At 39.7% G+C, this 17,104-nt stretch overlaps 1 long non-coding RNA gene across 1 annotated transcript in view; it reads left to right on the forward strand.

The window, feature by feature from the left end:
- The window catches only part of LOC134731009 (uncharacterized), a 65,228-nt gene extending 62,014 nt beyond the window's left edge, over positions 1 to 3,214 (forward strand). The window contains exons 5-6 of the long non-coding RNA XR_010113035.1: positions 26 to 281; positions 2,922 to 3,214. This is a non-coding gene — a long non-coding RNA (uncharacterized LOC134731009). The remainder of the gene's footprint in view (positions 1 to 25; positions 282 to 2,921) is intronic.
- Positions 3,215 to 17,104: the final 13,890 nt, after the last annotated feature.

Here is a 17,104-nt window from a genome sequence, read left to right on the forward strand (position 1 = left end):
AAATTTCTCTTCCTGACCCAAACAGTGATGAACCTATACAAATTGTGTAAAGCAAATGTTTTCAGGCATTGGATGTCAAGCAGCACAGGACTATCATCCTGAAGGAAAGAGAATCACACAAGATGAGCCTCATATTTATCCTGGCTTTCCACTTCAGAGCACTCTCTCAACTTCAACACAGAGAAGTGAAACCCAAGTGAAAGAGTATTGCTAAACCAAGGAGGCAGAGCTCATGTTTGTTCAAGAGTACCCAAGAGATAGGATCTGTAAGAGGCACACAGGTGAGACATATGTTTGGGGGTTCCCGTTGCATGCGCACCAGGGCAAGACTACACAAAGCCTAACAGAGAGCAGCTGCTGAGAGCTGAAAACTGAAGAGAAGTTGCTGAGGTCATGGAGAGCTGTGACACATTGGAGGTTCAGCCCAGCCAGAGTAGATACCTCACTGAGCACCTCAAGTATTCAGCTGAGACCTCAAGGACCAACTTCAGAAGGGCCAAACTATAGGAATAAGGACCCAGCCCTCGATTCAGGATCAATCCTTAGGATAAGGGCAATATGAAGACAAAACCAGGCTTCAACAAATTAGAAAACCAGTTTTACAAAGGAAAGATTTGAAAAATTCCAAAATTGAAAATTATAATAATTAAATGTGTGTAATGACTTAACAGCATGTTAGAGTGACAAAAGAAAGGATTAATAAACTTGAGATAAAATCAATAGAAATAATCTAACCTGAAGAATAAATGGAAGGAAAGCTTGAAAACAGGAAAAGCACCTCATTGGCACACGGGATAATATCAACTGCCTAGCTTATGCATAACTGAAGCCTCCAAAGGAGAGAATATGCAGGAAAAATATTTCAAGACAATTTCCAGACCGTCCCAAATTTTATAAAAATATCAGCTTATAGATCTAAGAATCTCAGCAAACATAAAGCAAGGTAAATACAAAGAAACCCTGTAGTAGAAGATGACATAACAGTACTGATTTTAAAGACAACAAAGAGCTGACAAAAATATTATAAGCATATTTTTAGTAATAAATTCAACAACTTAGATAAAATTGAGATACGGACAAATTATTTGAAAGGCATAATGTAACAAAAGTCACACAAGTCCTTTAAAAATTGAAAATTTATTCTAAAATGTATATGGAAAAGCAAAGGACCTGAAAAACAAAATAGTCTTGGAAAAGGAAAATTTGGAAAACTCATACTATCTGATTTCTAGATTTACTGTAAAGCTACAGCAATAAATACAGTGTAGTATTGGCATTAAGGACAGACAATCAAATCAATAGAACAGAATGAGGGAATCTACAAATAAATCCAGACATTTGGATCAATTGATTTTTTAAAAAATCATGCTAGCAATTTAACAGGGTAAGAAAATTCCTTTCAAGAAATAGAGGGAAAAGAGACATTCTAACACTTTCCTAATCAAACATGAAAATCAATTTAAGATGGATCATGGACATATATGTAAAAACCAGTCCTATTAATCTTCTTTAAGAGAAGGAAGAATATTTTCAAGCTCTAGATAGAAAGATTTCTTAGAAACTCTACAAAAATAATCCAAAAGAAAAAAACTGATAAATTGAACTTCATTAAAATTGAAGACTCTTAGTCACACACACACACACACTTCTGTTAATAAAATGAAAGGGCAAATCATAGACTTGGAGAAATTATTCACAGGACCTATATCTTACAAAAGACTCATATTAACAATATAAAATAATATCTGCAAATTAATGATTTAAAAAATGATGTCAGCTAGGCATGGTGGCTCATGCCTGCAATCCCAGCACTTTGGGAGGCCAAGGTGGGTGGATTACCTGAGGTCAGGAGTTTGAGACCAGCCTGGCCAACATGGAGAAACCCTGTCTTTACTAAAAATACAAAATTAGCCAGGTGTGGTGGTGCATGCCTGTAATGCCTGTAATCCCAGCTACTCGGGAGGCGGAGGCAGGAGAATGGCTTGAACCCGGGAGGCAGAGGTTGCAGTGAGCCGAGATCGTGCCATTGCACTCCAGCCTGGGCGACAAGAGAGAGACTCCGTCTCAAAAAAAAAAATGATGTCATAAAAATAGGCCAATGACTTGAGTAGACACTTCACAAAAGACATATGAATGGGCAATGAGGTTGCAGAAAAAGCTCACTATTTTTAGTCATTAGGAAAATGTAAATTAAAGTCACAATAAAATACTACCACATACCTACTAGAATGGCTAAAATTAAAAACAAAAGAAGAAAGAAAATGTGGGCTAGAATGAGAAACAATGGAAACCCTCATACATGCAGTGGAGATGTAATGACAGACTTTGGAAAACTGTGGAATTTCTCACAAAGTTAAATGTACGTCAGTCCTACAACTTAGCAATTCCACTCCTAGGTATTTACCCAAGATAAATGAAAAGACATTTCTATGAAAAGACTTGTCTTAGAATGTTTATAAAGCTAAATTTAATATCTCTAATCTAGAAACAGCCCAAATGTCTACCAATAGGAGAATGTATACTCATGTAACACGTTAATTCAATGAACTGCTAATTAGCAATAAATGCTATGAAGTACTGATATCCACAGCAACATGAATGAATCTTAAGAACATTGTACTGAGTGAAGTAGCTGGACAGAGCACATACTCCATGGTTCATTTATATGAAGTTCAAGGACAGGCAAAACTAATCTATGGTGATTGAAATTAGAACGCCAGTTGCCTTTAGGGCAGTGAGGATTAAATGAGAAGAACCGTGAGACAACTTTCTAGGATGATTAAAACATCCTTTATTTTTACTGGTATTTTTTAGAGAGGGGTATGTATTTGACACAACTCATTAAAAAATACCTTTTAAAATCTGTTTTCTTATGTATAAATTTGTCTCAGTTAAGATAACCCAGTCTGTTTGACTCCAAGGACCACATTTGTTCTACCACGCTATGCTGAATATGAGGCAAAAGTTAACACCTGGAAATTTTGCTATCCTGAAATGAGGCAGTGCATTGTGGAGAAAAAAAGAATGGACTTTTCTATTAAATGAACGTAAGTGAGCAAGCTGTTTATAAACTATAAAAGTGACAAATATGTATAATTATATTTAAATATTATTATTACAAATTGTTAAGGCAGTATTGCACCCTACGGGCTTTGGAAACCGTGACCATTTGTATTCATTATCGATCATTGCATAAAAATAATCACAAAACTAAGTGGCTTGAAACACCAGATTTTATTCTTTCATTATCTGTGGTCAGGAGTTTGGGAGTGCAAACAGTCGAGCTGTCTGCCAGGGCTGCAGTCATCTGAAGGCTGGAAGGTCTTCTTCCAAGTTTGCCCCATGGTTGTTGACCTGTCTCAGTCCTTCACTGGATGTCTACAGGAGGCCTTAGCCCTCTCCACAGACTGCCACGAGTCCATGCGACATGGCAGCTGGCTTCCCCCAAAGCAAGTAGCCCAAGAGAAAGCACAAAACCAAAATGGAAGCTGCAGTGTCTTTTATACTTTTATACTCTAATCTTGGCAGTGACATGCCATCACTTCTGCAGTATTGTGCTGGCCACAGAGCCCTCCCCTGGTGCAAGTGGCAGGAGGGTGTTCCAGCATCACTATTTCAAGAGAAGCAGGGACCAGACTATCCTGGCCAGATAGTCTGCCTAAGCACTCTTACAGTCTGCCTGTAAATCTGACTTTTGAAAATGGCACCTTCTAATTTAGGCACCTGAATCTAGTAAGTTCAATAATCAACCTACATTTCGTAACTTCTCCCATCACTCTTATATGTTCCTCGTGTGCTTAGTATCTTTTTCCCTTTCCTTTCCCATTAGACTGTGAGCTCTGTTAAAGAAACTCTGTGCTTTAATCTTCTTTAAAATTTTCATGGGCACTGTTTGAAGTTCACATTGATTTTCACGTAGCCAGGGCTCAAGCTGTGCTTGCTGGTTACAAACATTTTACAAAGCAGAACACCCAGAAAGTAAAGGTAACTGTCATAAGGTATATCAATCAGTTATTTCCCCAATAATAGTGTATAAGAAACCACCTCCAAACTTAAATCCATGTAACAACCACTTATTCTCTTGCTCATGGGTCTGCAGGTCAATTGAGAATGGGTTGATCTTGGCTGGACAGCTCCACTTCAGGGTCAGGGTCAGCTGGGCTGGGTTTCTTGAGGCAAGTTAGACTCAGGTCTATGCCACCTGGGTTCGTTCTGGAACTCAGGCTGAGGGGCAGTGTCCATTCTGAGGAAGCTCCTCTCAGGTAATAGCAAAAGCACAAGAGGGACAATATAACCAGGCAATGCATGTCAAGTTTTCTTGCTTTGTGAATACTACCATCCCATTAGCCAAAGCAGGTAACATGGGTGAGCCTAAAGTCAGGAGCAGGGAAATACACAGTTTCTAGTGGGGGGAACTTTAAAGTCATATAAGAAAGGACATGAGCAAAGGAATAAAAATTGTGGCCAACAAATCTACTATGTACTGGCACAAAGTTACTAGAGCCATCTAAGAACTAAGTGTTGCTGAGAATATTTGACTTTCTGGAAATAATTGAGTATTCTTTTCCTTTTAGAACTGAGAAACACTTGAGAAGTAACTTAAACCTGAAAATCAACATGAGAGTGCTATGATACGTAGCATAGAATTTAGCAATCCTACTGTCCCCCACTTACTGGTTGGGGACCCTGTCACAGTTCTTTTAACTTCTGAGTGTTTTTTGGTCCAAAGTAAAGACAAGATAAAATCTATGCAGGTTGTGAAAATTAACATAAATTAACATATTACATATTGGTACTAGATGTTCTCAATGTCTGTTTCCTCATCTATCTTGCTGGAGAGGCAGGGAGGGTGGAGGGAGCTTTAATTTTCCAGCAAACTTGGGAACCTTGGACTCAGTCAGGGAAGGACTCAGCTTTCTTGAAATGAAAAAGAGGTAATGACAGAGACTCTATACCACATTCACCCTCATGTTGCTTAAAGACAAAAGCATAATCAACTGTCATTTATCTCGTGCACTGAAATACTACGTTATTGCCATAGACACATAATTATGAGTAATTAAATGGAAGTGTTTTCTAAAATCTTTTTGAATTAAAGTCTAAATATCTACCTTTTCACTCAATTCATATAAGCATAAGTTAAACACTGCAGCACATATCTTGTTTTGCTCCAAATCAAATCAGTGAGTTATTTGTGGCAATCTTATCAGAAGCAAGTGAATGAAATCCTCTCCAGCCTTATTGTGAAGGTACAGCTTCCACTCTTCCTTAGGAGTAGAATCTGGCTTACCAAAGCAAACTGCAGTATAACGCTGTTTTGTTTCTACATCTCTATAAAGGTCTGCGAGCGGGTCAGTAGCTTTTGAGAAAGCTCTTCCAACAACATTGGAATAAATTGGGGCTCTCTTTGCTAGAAAATCCCATAGAGGAATCCTTCAAGATTTGAAAGAGACCTGTGAGCTCTCATCACTTCTGTCTCTGTTCCTCACACGCTAGAATCAGTCCCCACCAAGCCAAAGTACATTCTGCACAACCCCATCAGCAGCAACTTGGGTTACAACTATAGCCTTTTTTTTTTTTTTTTTTTTTTTTTTTGGAGTTAAGAGTCCTACGCTGTTGCCAGGCTGGAGTGCAGTGGCATGATTTCGGCTCACTGCAACCTCCGCCTCCCAGGTTCACTAGGTTCAAGTGATTCTCATGGCTTAGCCTCTCAAGTAGCTGGGATTACAGATATGCATCACAATGCCCAGCTAACTTTTTTGTATTTTTAGTAGAGACAGGGTTTCACCATGTTGCCCAGGCTGGTCTTGAACTCCTGACCTCAAGTGATCTGCCTCAGCCTCCCAAGGTGCTGGGATTACAGGCATGAGCCACCATGCCCAGTCTATAGCCTCTTAAATGCTCTCTCTGCATCTACTCTCATCACCATCCCAATTCATTTTCACATTGCAACTACAGTGGTTTTTTACAAACCCAGAACCACATCACATGTCTCTCTGAAAAGAAGGCTGAAAAGCCTTCCAATGATTTATCATTGTAGTTAAGACAAAAACTCAAATTTGTTAAGGAGTCATCAGGGGTCCACTTGGGCCTGTTTGCTCTCCTGCTGGTCTGTATATACCTCAACCTCATATCTAGTTACTTAACCCCACTGTACTGAACTTTCTCCCAGTTCTTTAATATTCTAGTTCTTTCCTTCTCGGGATCTTTGCATAGTTGTTCCCTCAATCTGAACCACCCTTTCCCCTACCCTTTACATGTCTGGTTCCCCCTTATCATTCATCTTAATTTAAATTTCACCTCCACAAAGTGGTCTTCCTTGATTCCAATAGATGTCATCATTCACTGCTACCACTGCATTCATTTCCTTTAGTATTTACCCTAATTTGTTATTGTAAATAGATTTATGATTTGACTTGTTTGGTGTCTGACTCATCCATTGGATGTGCGATCCAGAATGACAGGAGTAAAATCTGTTTGTTCACCATATCATAACAATGCACAGCCCTGTGCTTGGCCCTGGAAGATGTCCAGTAATTATTTCTTAAATACATGGATGGATGAATAAATGAATAAATAAATGCATGAGTAAATAAAGGAGGCTAAGTCATCAATATTTACATGAATATCCAAAATATCTTCAAACTCCCATCAGATGGCTCTCCCTGGGGCATTGCCTGTAGAACCAGGAGTCTGCTCTGAAGTCAGGCATTGTCTCCAGGAGGACAAAGCAAAGCTTGGAAATAAGAGAGCCTGGATTCTCCTGGTCTTTGATCTGTTTCCAGTTTCCCACATGACCCTCAGCAAATTTCAGAGTCCTTCTGAACCTTAGCTTCCTTGTAGTTAAAATGAGAGTTTGCAACCAACTCAGGGATACTTAACTACAAGGGCCATGACCCCTATGGATGTCCATCTTATCTTATCATGGGGTAGTTAGCTTTCAAATTTTAAAATGTTTTTTACTCCAAAAAAGGTTAAGAAACATTGGCTTAGGTTAACTTTAAAGTCTCATATGCCTCTGATAATCTGTGTTTGTATAAAAGGAAGGCCCATGTACTGGTCAAGGTTAGATATGCTTGCATGTAACAGAGACCCCAAACGACAGTATCTTAAACAAGATTGAGGACCATTTCTGTTCCTGTTCTCTATAGGTCTGGAGGTGAGCATTCCAAGGCTGGTAGGGATTCCAAGCTGCCAGAGACTCCGGCTGCTTCTGTCTCATTGCTCCACCGTCCCTTGGGCAGGGCCCTTATCTGAGTGGATATTTCACCACATGGATCAATGGATATTCTAGCCAGCAGAACAGGGATAGGGGAGGGTAAGTAAGGGGAGTGGCCTCCATCTATAAAGACAGAAATGGAAATGTCACATAGCACTGCTGCTAACTTCCTATTGACTACACCTGGCTGAAAGAGTGGAAAATGCAGCCACTCTTTTGAGTGGCCGTGAGCTCAGCTAAAAATCAGAGATTCTAACATTGTGGAAGACCAGGGCAACAAAGAGTCTTAGCCAAAATCAGGGATTCTATGTAAGTCTTGAGAGATGTGTCAGAGCTTCCCACTGTCACAGGAGATGTGCTAAGTAAAGGGGAATTTGGCTTATAGGCTGCCTTGTGTAACTACAGAATTTACAGAACTTAGAACATCTAATAGAATATATGGCTGCAAAAGAACTCAAGAGTTGTATAATTGAGTCCTTTTGGTCTCTATCAATCTTTCTACAGCATCTATTGTGGTTTCTTCCTGAATTTATTTATATATAGAATTAATTATTTATTGAGCACTTCCATCTACTATGTACACAGACAGTGTTTTAAACTCTATATAAAGAGGCTCTGCTTTCTGGGAGTTTACTGTCTACTGGGGAGGCAGACAACAGACCTTCCTGCAGAAGATAATCTATTCTCATAGAAGACAGTGGGAGCAGAAAGAAGGGGACCCTATTCCACCTTCTTGGCCTTCTTATAGCTCAAGAAGGGCCCTTTGTAGGAGGGTCTCAAGCTGAATTTTGAAAGATGAGTAACGGACATAGTGCCCGGCAAGGAAGGCGGGAAGGAAAAAAGGAGGAGGAAGAAATGGGAAAACAGAATTTATTGCATTTTTAAAAAGTCACTAGAGGCTTTTAGATTGCTGACCTGGTAATGATTATAACTGATCTTAGACTTTATAATATTTATATACATAGTATTTTTATTATTGAATAAAATGGTGGTGATGTTTTCTGGAACAAACAGGCTATGCTTCTCTTTTTGTATGCCCTTTTCATACACTCATCCCATTATTCCAGGTGTCTGTGCTGTTCGCATGTCCATCTCCTTTCCAGATGGTGAGCCTCAGAGGGCACAGGTTGTGTCTGTTTATCTCCATAGACTCAGACTCCAGCAGGGCCTGGCACAATAGCAGTTTCAATAATTGCTTGGCAAATGAGTGAATGAGCAGGTGTTAGTCGGATGAAGGGGAGCAGCTCTTCTAAGCAGAGGAAACAGCATCAGGAAAGATATGGGAGGTGGGGTAAATTCATCTCTGTTGGAGGCCAGTGTGCATACTGGGGCAGAGGAAGTGAAGGCGGCTGGTCAAGAAGACCACCACTCAAATGTACTTCCTCAAATGCCCTTCTAAGCCCCCCATCAGGTATAATGCTAATAGCCGACGCCTTTCTTATATGGTGCCTATTACCATTTCTAACCATACAATTGAGAATTAGTGCATGGAGATTAAGAGTGCAGGCCCACTTCCTGGGCACAGATCTTGGCTCTGACACTTCCTAGCTGTGTGACCTCTGGCAAATCACTTAAACTCTCTATAAGGTAGTTTTCTTATCTGGAACATGAAAATAAAAGTGTCTATTTCATAGACTTGTTGGAAGGCCAAAATGAAAAAAATCACTTAAAGTGATTAGAATAGTGTCTTGATCATTAGTGCTTAGTAAATGTTAGCTATTGTTAGGTAGATTGTTAGATAGATAATATACAGATAGATTATATTTAGATGGAGACAGATGATAGATAGATGAATAATCTGTGAGATTAGTTGATTAAGGTATATCTACCATACTACAATATAAGAAAGGGCAAGAACACATGTTACTATTATGGAGGCAGCCTAGAAAAGTGTCTGGAATGGAGAAGGTGCTTAATAAATGTAGACTGAAAGCTACATTTACCGAATGCGAAGATGTGACTGGAAAGGTAGGAGAATGACATGGGATCTTATAAGCTGTCCTAAGAAGCCTGAACTTTTCCCTGAGAGCTGGTCCAGGTTCCTGAAGGAACATGAAATGATCTAATTTGCAGTAGCACAGAGACTGGACTGGAGGGTCACAGGTGGGGAGGCCCAGAGACCAGCCACTCCAGCTGAAAGAACAATCCAGGCCCTAGTCGATGAGAGTCTGGATTGAGGAAGAGGCAGCACAGAAGGAAAGAAAAGAGTTTTACGTTCTCTGACTTTATGCAAGTTGTCTCACTCAATCTTAGTTTCCTTATTGGGAGAGCAGAGCTGAGAACACTATACTCACAGGGTTTTTGTGGGAAATATATAAAATATAGGAAGAGTGATTCACATATACTTGGTGCAGTAGATAATCAGCATGTTACTCCACTTCCCTCACCGTTTTCCATCACTAAACACATTCCTCCCCCAAAACACACACGGTTAACTTTCTTTTCATTGGTCAATAATCAGGGAAATAGAACCTAATCTTCTAATCAGATACTCTTAAGGATGAAACAAACCTTTAAGATCAATTAGTCCTACTCAGAGATGTTTGTTTAGAAATGGAAGAGATCCTAGATCATAATTTCTCCATACACAGATAGACACAAAGAATCAGAAAGCAAAGGTGATTTTCCCAACATTGCACAGCTTATAGGCATTAGAGCTGGTCAGATTTATACCCAACTGTTGATTCCACAACCACTATTTCCTTCACCTTATCTGAAAGGTTGACCAATGTGTGGTGTGATGTGAGTGTTAACATGCAGGAGTATTTTTAACTATGTTCACAAACACCAATGTCAGTTAGCCTAAGGTAAAAAAGAAACCCTGGAACAATAATATCTATGATGTATAACACAAAAAGGGTGTTCCAGGGACCGAGACACTTTCTTTGTTTACATTCCTTCATTTCATCTTCATTACTATTCCTATTTTACAGATTTAAAAAAGCAAGTCTCAGAGAAGTAAATAATTGCTCCTAAGTGACATAATTAGGGCTCAAACATGTTAATACATTAAACAAGCTGCATTAAGTAGCTTGTATTGGAGCATTTATTGTTTGCTAAATACTCTGCTAGATACTAGATCAGTCCAACTGCAAACTGAGCTCTGTCTTTGTTCCAAATCAGTGCTCACTCATGCAAAGCCCCAGTTGAAAACACATGTATTGCACTCGTGGGCTAATTTTTCTCTAGGATTCTGATTTTTCTGTATTAATTATTATTTCCAACTATATTTTCATTGTTTTCAACTATATTTTAAATATCTTTATTTCCTTCCTCTAACATGTCAAATTCAGTCTGTTTAACCCAGTGGATGTTTAATTGAGTCATAACTATGTAAACACAACATAATAGAATGGATTATATGTAAATGTCAAATAAAACAGAATCCTTGCCCAGAAGGAGCTGACAGTTTCACAGTTTTATACTAGGTGGTATAAGGATTCAGTAGATGTACTAGACTGTGGGGTGGAGGGAGGAGAACAAGACATTTAATGAAGGCCTATCTTGTACCAGATACTGTTGATTGGCGCTTCCCATATATTATCATGTAAACCCTCATAAGAGTCACTTCTGGTGGATAACAGACGAACATTGAGGACTCAGAGAGGCTGACTAAACTACCCAAGCTCACACTGCAAGTGCTAGTGAGTGACAGAGGAGGGGTTCTGCCCCCAGCCTGACCCCCAAATCTACACCCTATTCATTAGGTCACACTATCCCCAGGAAGCAACCAAATAGTGGAAGAGGAGGAAGCCATAATTCTGAGTGGGAAGCTGTATCTCCTTTAACTGTTTTTTCACTCCCATGTTTAAAATCTAGGCATACAATGTTAAAATGGGAAGGGGATTTAGAGATTATCTGGTTCTAAGAAGGCAAGTAGGTATGTGTGCATGGCCAGTGGGAAAGGTAATTCCAACCTAACAGCTAACTAATCTTACCTTCCAATTTATCAGATGAGAAGTCCAGAGCCCAGAGAGGTAATGTCTTTGTGTATGTTGAAGACCATGAATTAATCCCAGGCACATTGATTTCTGTCCCATCCCTGCAGCTGTTGATGCAGTGTGAGTTGCTGGCATAAGGATGGCTTTGTTTAAGCTCAGGTGGCTGGAAAGGGGGAAGGATAGGAATGGCTGAAGTATAAAAAAAGCCTTGGAGAATATAGTTGAGATGGATCTGCACTTCCAGAACCAGATGAAGAACTCAGAATGGAGACATATCCAGAGGTTAGAAGAGGATGGTCAAAAAACAGATAAGAAGACCCAGGTACTGGCAAAAAAGAGGGCAGTCCTAAGACCTTGGAAACAGCCAAGAGTAGTGAGACAAAACCATGAGAAGAAGTGGGGCTTGAAATCAATAATGAGGCCATGTCACAGGAGGCAGATCAGTCCCAGAGCTAAGAGGAAAACAAATATTAACGACACCATGCTGGTTATTTTTGGATGCGCTAATTTATTTAATTTTCACAAATGTGGGCTAGGTATTCTAACCACTGATATGTATATGGAGAAACTGAGGCTTAGAAAGGTAAATAACTTGTCACACAAGTGAAACTGAAATCCTGATCTTTTATTTCTAGCAAATTGATCTTTTCACTGGCCTAAGGATTCTCAATTCTGGGTGATGTTTTCCCTCCCAGGTGTGTTTAGCAATCTTTGGGGATATTTTGCAACTGATGTTTCTACTGGCATATTGTGGGTAGAAGCCAGGGATGCTGCTAAACATCCTACAAAGCACAGGGCAACCCCTACTAACAGAGAATCAGCCAGCCCCAGATGACAACCATGTTGTGGTTGAGAAGCCTTGGTCTACACTGCTGGTGTCAAAAACAATATATTTTGAAGCAAGTGTTTTCTATTTGAAAGTATGCATTCACTCACTAGTCACACATGTATTGAGTGCTACTACTTCTAGGCACTGTTTTAGACTCTGGTAATACAGAACTGAACAATTAAAATTTTGTCACCTTGGAATTGATATTCTAATTAATATACCATCAATAAATACATCAGCCAATGACAACACCAGCAGGTAGGTAGGCAGTATACAAGCCATAGAACTGAAGGAGCTTATCTAATGACAGTGGCAAGAACATTCTAATGGAGGAAGAGAAATAACAGAGTTCTGAGCCCTTAACATTCAGAGATTGGAAAGAGGAACAGCATCCAGCAATGGGGCTGGAGAGGAACAGCCATGGGATAAGAGGAAAACCAAGAGGTGAGTTTCCAAGAAACCCAATGAAATGAGTGTTTCGAAACAAAGAGAGCAATCCTCTGAGTCAGCAGATGTGGATGTAACTTCTGGCCTCACCACTCCTCTCCAGGGAAATGGATCACTAGCTTCCAGGAACTCGGTTTATCTCCCAGTGGATTAATTTGTTCTTGTAAAAATAGGACTCCTGAAGTTTGCTGTGAGAATAAAATCAGTGAATGAATATGAAATATCTTTGTAAATTGCTTTATGAATAAAAGAGATCATCATTATGCCCTCCAGAAAGCCTGTGTGTCCAGACTTTGGTTTCATGGTTTGTTTGTTTTACTGAAACCATAACAAAGTGAAGCTATTGATGGGAACAAAGGGAGACGTTTTCTGATACGGCGTAGCTTACAACGTGCATCAGAAACAACCTGATAAAGGAGTGCAGGGACGATTTTTTTTCCAAATTTGTTAAGAATGCTTGGCTAAATATTTTTGTATAATTTATTTTTAATAAGTTTACTTAATAAGCCATTTGCTTGGCATTAGAGTAGAGCCAGTGCAATCTATAATCACACTCCATCGTCATATAGGGAGAGTATTTGAAGGTATTTCCCCAAAGAATATTTTGGGCTTTGGAAAAGGGAAAATAAAGAAGTAAGTGCTGGGTGAGCAGCCAAAAATACTTACTAAGGTAATCACTTGTCCTTTAAATCTGGAGCAACCTTAAATAGAGATCCTCAGTTTTTAAAAATAACAGGTGTTTACATTGCATTTACCATGCACCAGACACTGTTGTAAGCACTTTACACAAAAAATGCATTTAATCTTCACAACAACCTTTTGAGGTAGATACCACTGTGATCATTTTACAGATTAGAAAACTGAAATTGAGAAACTAACAGAGGTCACTTCGCTACTAAAGGCCAGAGCTGGGCACGCACCCAGAGCATCCAGAGTCTGTGCTTGTAACCACACTTTCACATCCCTTCGACTGTAGAGATAAGCTAACAAACACGAAGAGGCATAGGGACTTAGCCAGGCTTACTCGCTAGTTAGTGATGTAGCAAGGGCAAGTTTGCAGTTTCTTTGTCTCATTAGTCAAGATGATCAAATAGCCACTTTTTCAACAAATAGATTCTAGCATTTTTAAGGAGATGTATGAAGACAAGTGTCAATAGTGAGAAAGAGGAGGATGGCAACTGAGCAGCCACTACTCATAACTACTGGAAGCTGCAAAACACTGTCCCAACAAGGCTTGACTGATGCTCTTCTGTTTGCACCATCCCTAGGCCACCAGCTCTGGTGGGCAAAACAGCCTGGAAGGCCTATGCCTTGGGGATATCGTCAGTATGGTTTTGATGTTTTCAAAGGCTAAGCACCCATGAGAAGCAAAAGTCTCTGCCTCTGGCAATTCTGCAGCATTAGAATTCCTCAAGTACAGCTTCTCTGGCCATCCTGGGGAAATCAGTGACCAAATCAGCCAGATAAGTGTGACTCCCTCTGGAATCCATACAGGCTACAAAAGAATTAACAAGGCCAAATTAAGGGTTGTCAGAACTTGGGAAAGTCAAGCTATTTTCTACCCAGGAGCAATCAGTTAAGACCATAGAAATCTGGACAAATAACTAGAAAGCAGATCTCAGGGAACACTTTCAGACCAGTGAGCAATACAGAATGATTGTCCAGCTAAGCCTTGTCCATCCCGATTACCTCCAATCCTATTATTGGCAGGTCTCTGTGGAACCATCTACTCAATATCATCTCACCACAAGGTGCTACCCTGGATCTGCCTGAGGAGTTAATCCTCTTTCCTTTCTCTGCTTCCTCATTCCTCCCACTCTGTCCAGGAGAACTTCAAAACAAATTCTTCAAAGAGCCACATACTTCATTTCTGATCAATTCTGGTTTATTATAAACAAAGAGGGATATATATATATTATATTATATATTATTATATGTATTATAGTATATATTATAAACAAAGAGGAAGATATATATATTATTAGCACATATATATATATTTATTTATTTATTTATCCTTAGCATATATGTATGCTAAGGCTGATGGGAAAATACAGGAAAGGGTAGAATTGTTTCTGTATCTTTGACATTGAAAACCTGTTTTTCCTGATTGATCTTGGAGCTTACATTTTTCACTAATCAAGGAGAGAGGGCTTTTTAATACATTTGTTGTTTGTGTTTAACAATAGAACAAAGAACATCAGCAGATTCCCCTGCTTAATAAAACAAAACAAAATTTTTCCCTATCATTGAACATTTATCAAAATATACAGATGGATGGATGGTGAGTGTAGGGATATACATAACGGAGCTTGAGGTTTACCGAGGCATTGAAGTCTGGTACTGAGTCAGAGAAAAAAAAAAACTATTAGAATATCACTAAACTACAGTTATTTTTAGTTATCTTGAGTGTCTACTATGTGCCAGGGATGGTGTCTGAGGCTTTACAGGACTCTTAATAACCCCCAGAAATTGGTACTATTATTGTACTCTCTTCTCAATAAGAAAATATAAACTCAAAGATTGGGTAACACCAAAATTACAAAGCAAGTAATTGGCAGAGCCAGAATTTAATCTTGGTTTATATCCACCCCACCTCTCCCAGCACAGGCTCTTATCCATAAAGTCCTACTGTCTTCTACCAAATGATAATTGGTATTTATTTTGCTGAAATACAATAGATCTCATCCATCATGTAATCAGAGCCCTTGGTTCAATGGGGAAAATAACCATGAAACTCACACTCACGAAACCTTATATTCATATCCCAGTTGTGACATTGATAAGGTTCAGGACCTTGGACAAGCCATACCTTTTTGAGATTTGATTCTTCACGAAGTAAAGAAATGGAACTGCAATCTCTCTAAGATTTATAAACATTTGTACTGAATCAGATCTCTTGCACCACTTCCACTGTCCTTGGCTATATGCCTCTTGGGCCATACTGTAGTTCCGAGGGTCAACTGGTCACTGAGAGCACAGAACCCAACCCCTGCTTTGGCCATTCCCACACAGCCAGTCTGATCAGTTGCATTCATGGGGTTTTGGTTCCTTCCATCATTTCTACACTGGATGAAATGACACCATCCCTTAGGATGAGGGATCTGTCATTTTGAACAGCCACTAAAGAAGCCAGGTGCTACAACTCAGAAGGTCAGGTTAGTTAGCTTCTAGGGCTTTCATCCAGTAACAGGGTTGGGAGGCATATTTGTGAGTTATACAGTCATCCAAAGAATGAGAAATCCTCACTCCTTTGCCTCTAGGAGCTTTCAGTCTAGTAAGAAATTATAAAAGCAGAACTTACCAAAGGCCATGACAAATATAGCCTTATATTAAACTTAAATAGTTTGTGCTAACCTGTTTTATATTTTCTGGGACAGTTTTTTAAATTATCCATTCACTGGTACTGTGGGAATTCTAACCCAGTAGGAGGTTGTTGCATTGGACCCTATTAACTCCAATAGGGATGGCACCAGGTTCAGGAGGGTGAAGAAGAGACCTAGAGTCAGCATATAGACAGGGTTTTACTAGTAGGAAACGGACATGCGAAGAAGTCCAGTGGTGGTGAGCTGGGCAGGAGAACCACACCTGCCTGCAAAAAACATGCAGTTTATATAGCATTTTCACTTAGCACCTTTCCCCTAACGACCTCCATCTGGCAACCTTCATTTAACCCAAAACAAAGGGCCTCAATCCCGTGTACTGCCCAGGTTCCATGGGAGGGTCCAGGGGCTCAGATATTCCTCATAGATAAACATTGGATATATGAGTTGGCTACTCCTGGATTGCCTAGCTCCGAACTCCAAAGACACATTCAGGTGCATCTGCCATACAGGGTCATTCTCAGGTTATGCTCAAGTCAAGTTATTGCTGTGAAGTCCATCTACCATACAGAGGTAAAAGACAGAGGAAGCCTAGCTAATAAATTATCCCTGTATCCTCCTTGCAATAAGCTGCTCCACAGTGGGGCTTCTCCTACAAAGCCCATTGTATTAGTTCATTTTACATTGCTATAAAGAAATACCTGAGACTGGATATTTTATAAGAGAAAGAGGTTTAATTGACTCACAGTTATGCATGGCTGAGTAGGCCTCATGAAACTTACAATCACGGCAGAAAGAAAAGGAGAATCAAGCATGTCTTATATGGTGGCAGGTGAGAGAGGAGAATGAAGGAGGAACTTCCAAACTCTTATAAAACCACCAGTCTCATGAGAACTCACTGACTATCATGAGAACAGCCTGAGTGAAACCACCCCCATGATCCAATTACCTCCCTCCCTCGACACATGGGGATTACAATTCAAGATGAGATTTGGGTGGAAAAACAGAGCCTAACCATATCATTTCAAAACTAATCATGCCTTCTCAACAGTCCCCCAAAGTCTTAACTCATTTCAGCATTAACTCAAAAGTCCATAGTCCAAAGTCTCATCTGAGACAAGGCAAGTCCCTTCCACCTAGCAGCCTGTAAAATTAAAAGCAAGTTGGTTACTTCCAAGATACAATGAGGGTACAGGCATTAGGTAAATGCTCCTATTCAAAATGGGATAAATTAGTTCAAAACAAAGATCCCATGCAAGTCTAAAATCCAGCAAGATGGTCATTAAATCTTAAAGCTCTGAAATGATCTTCTTTGACTCCATGTCTCACATCCAGGGCATGCTGA

This window comes from Pan paniscus, chromosome 7 (assembly GCF_029289425.2).
Source record: "Pan paniscus chromosome 7, NHGRI_mPanPan1-v2.0_pri, whole genome shotgun sequence".
NCBI classification, from domain to species: Eukaryota; Metazoa; Chordata; class Mammalia; order Primates; family Hominidae; genus Pan; species Pan paniscus.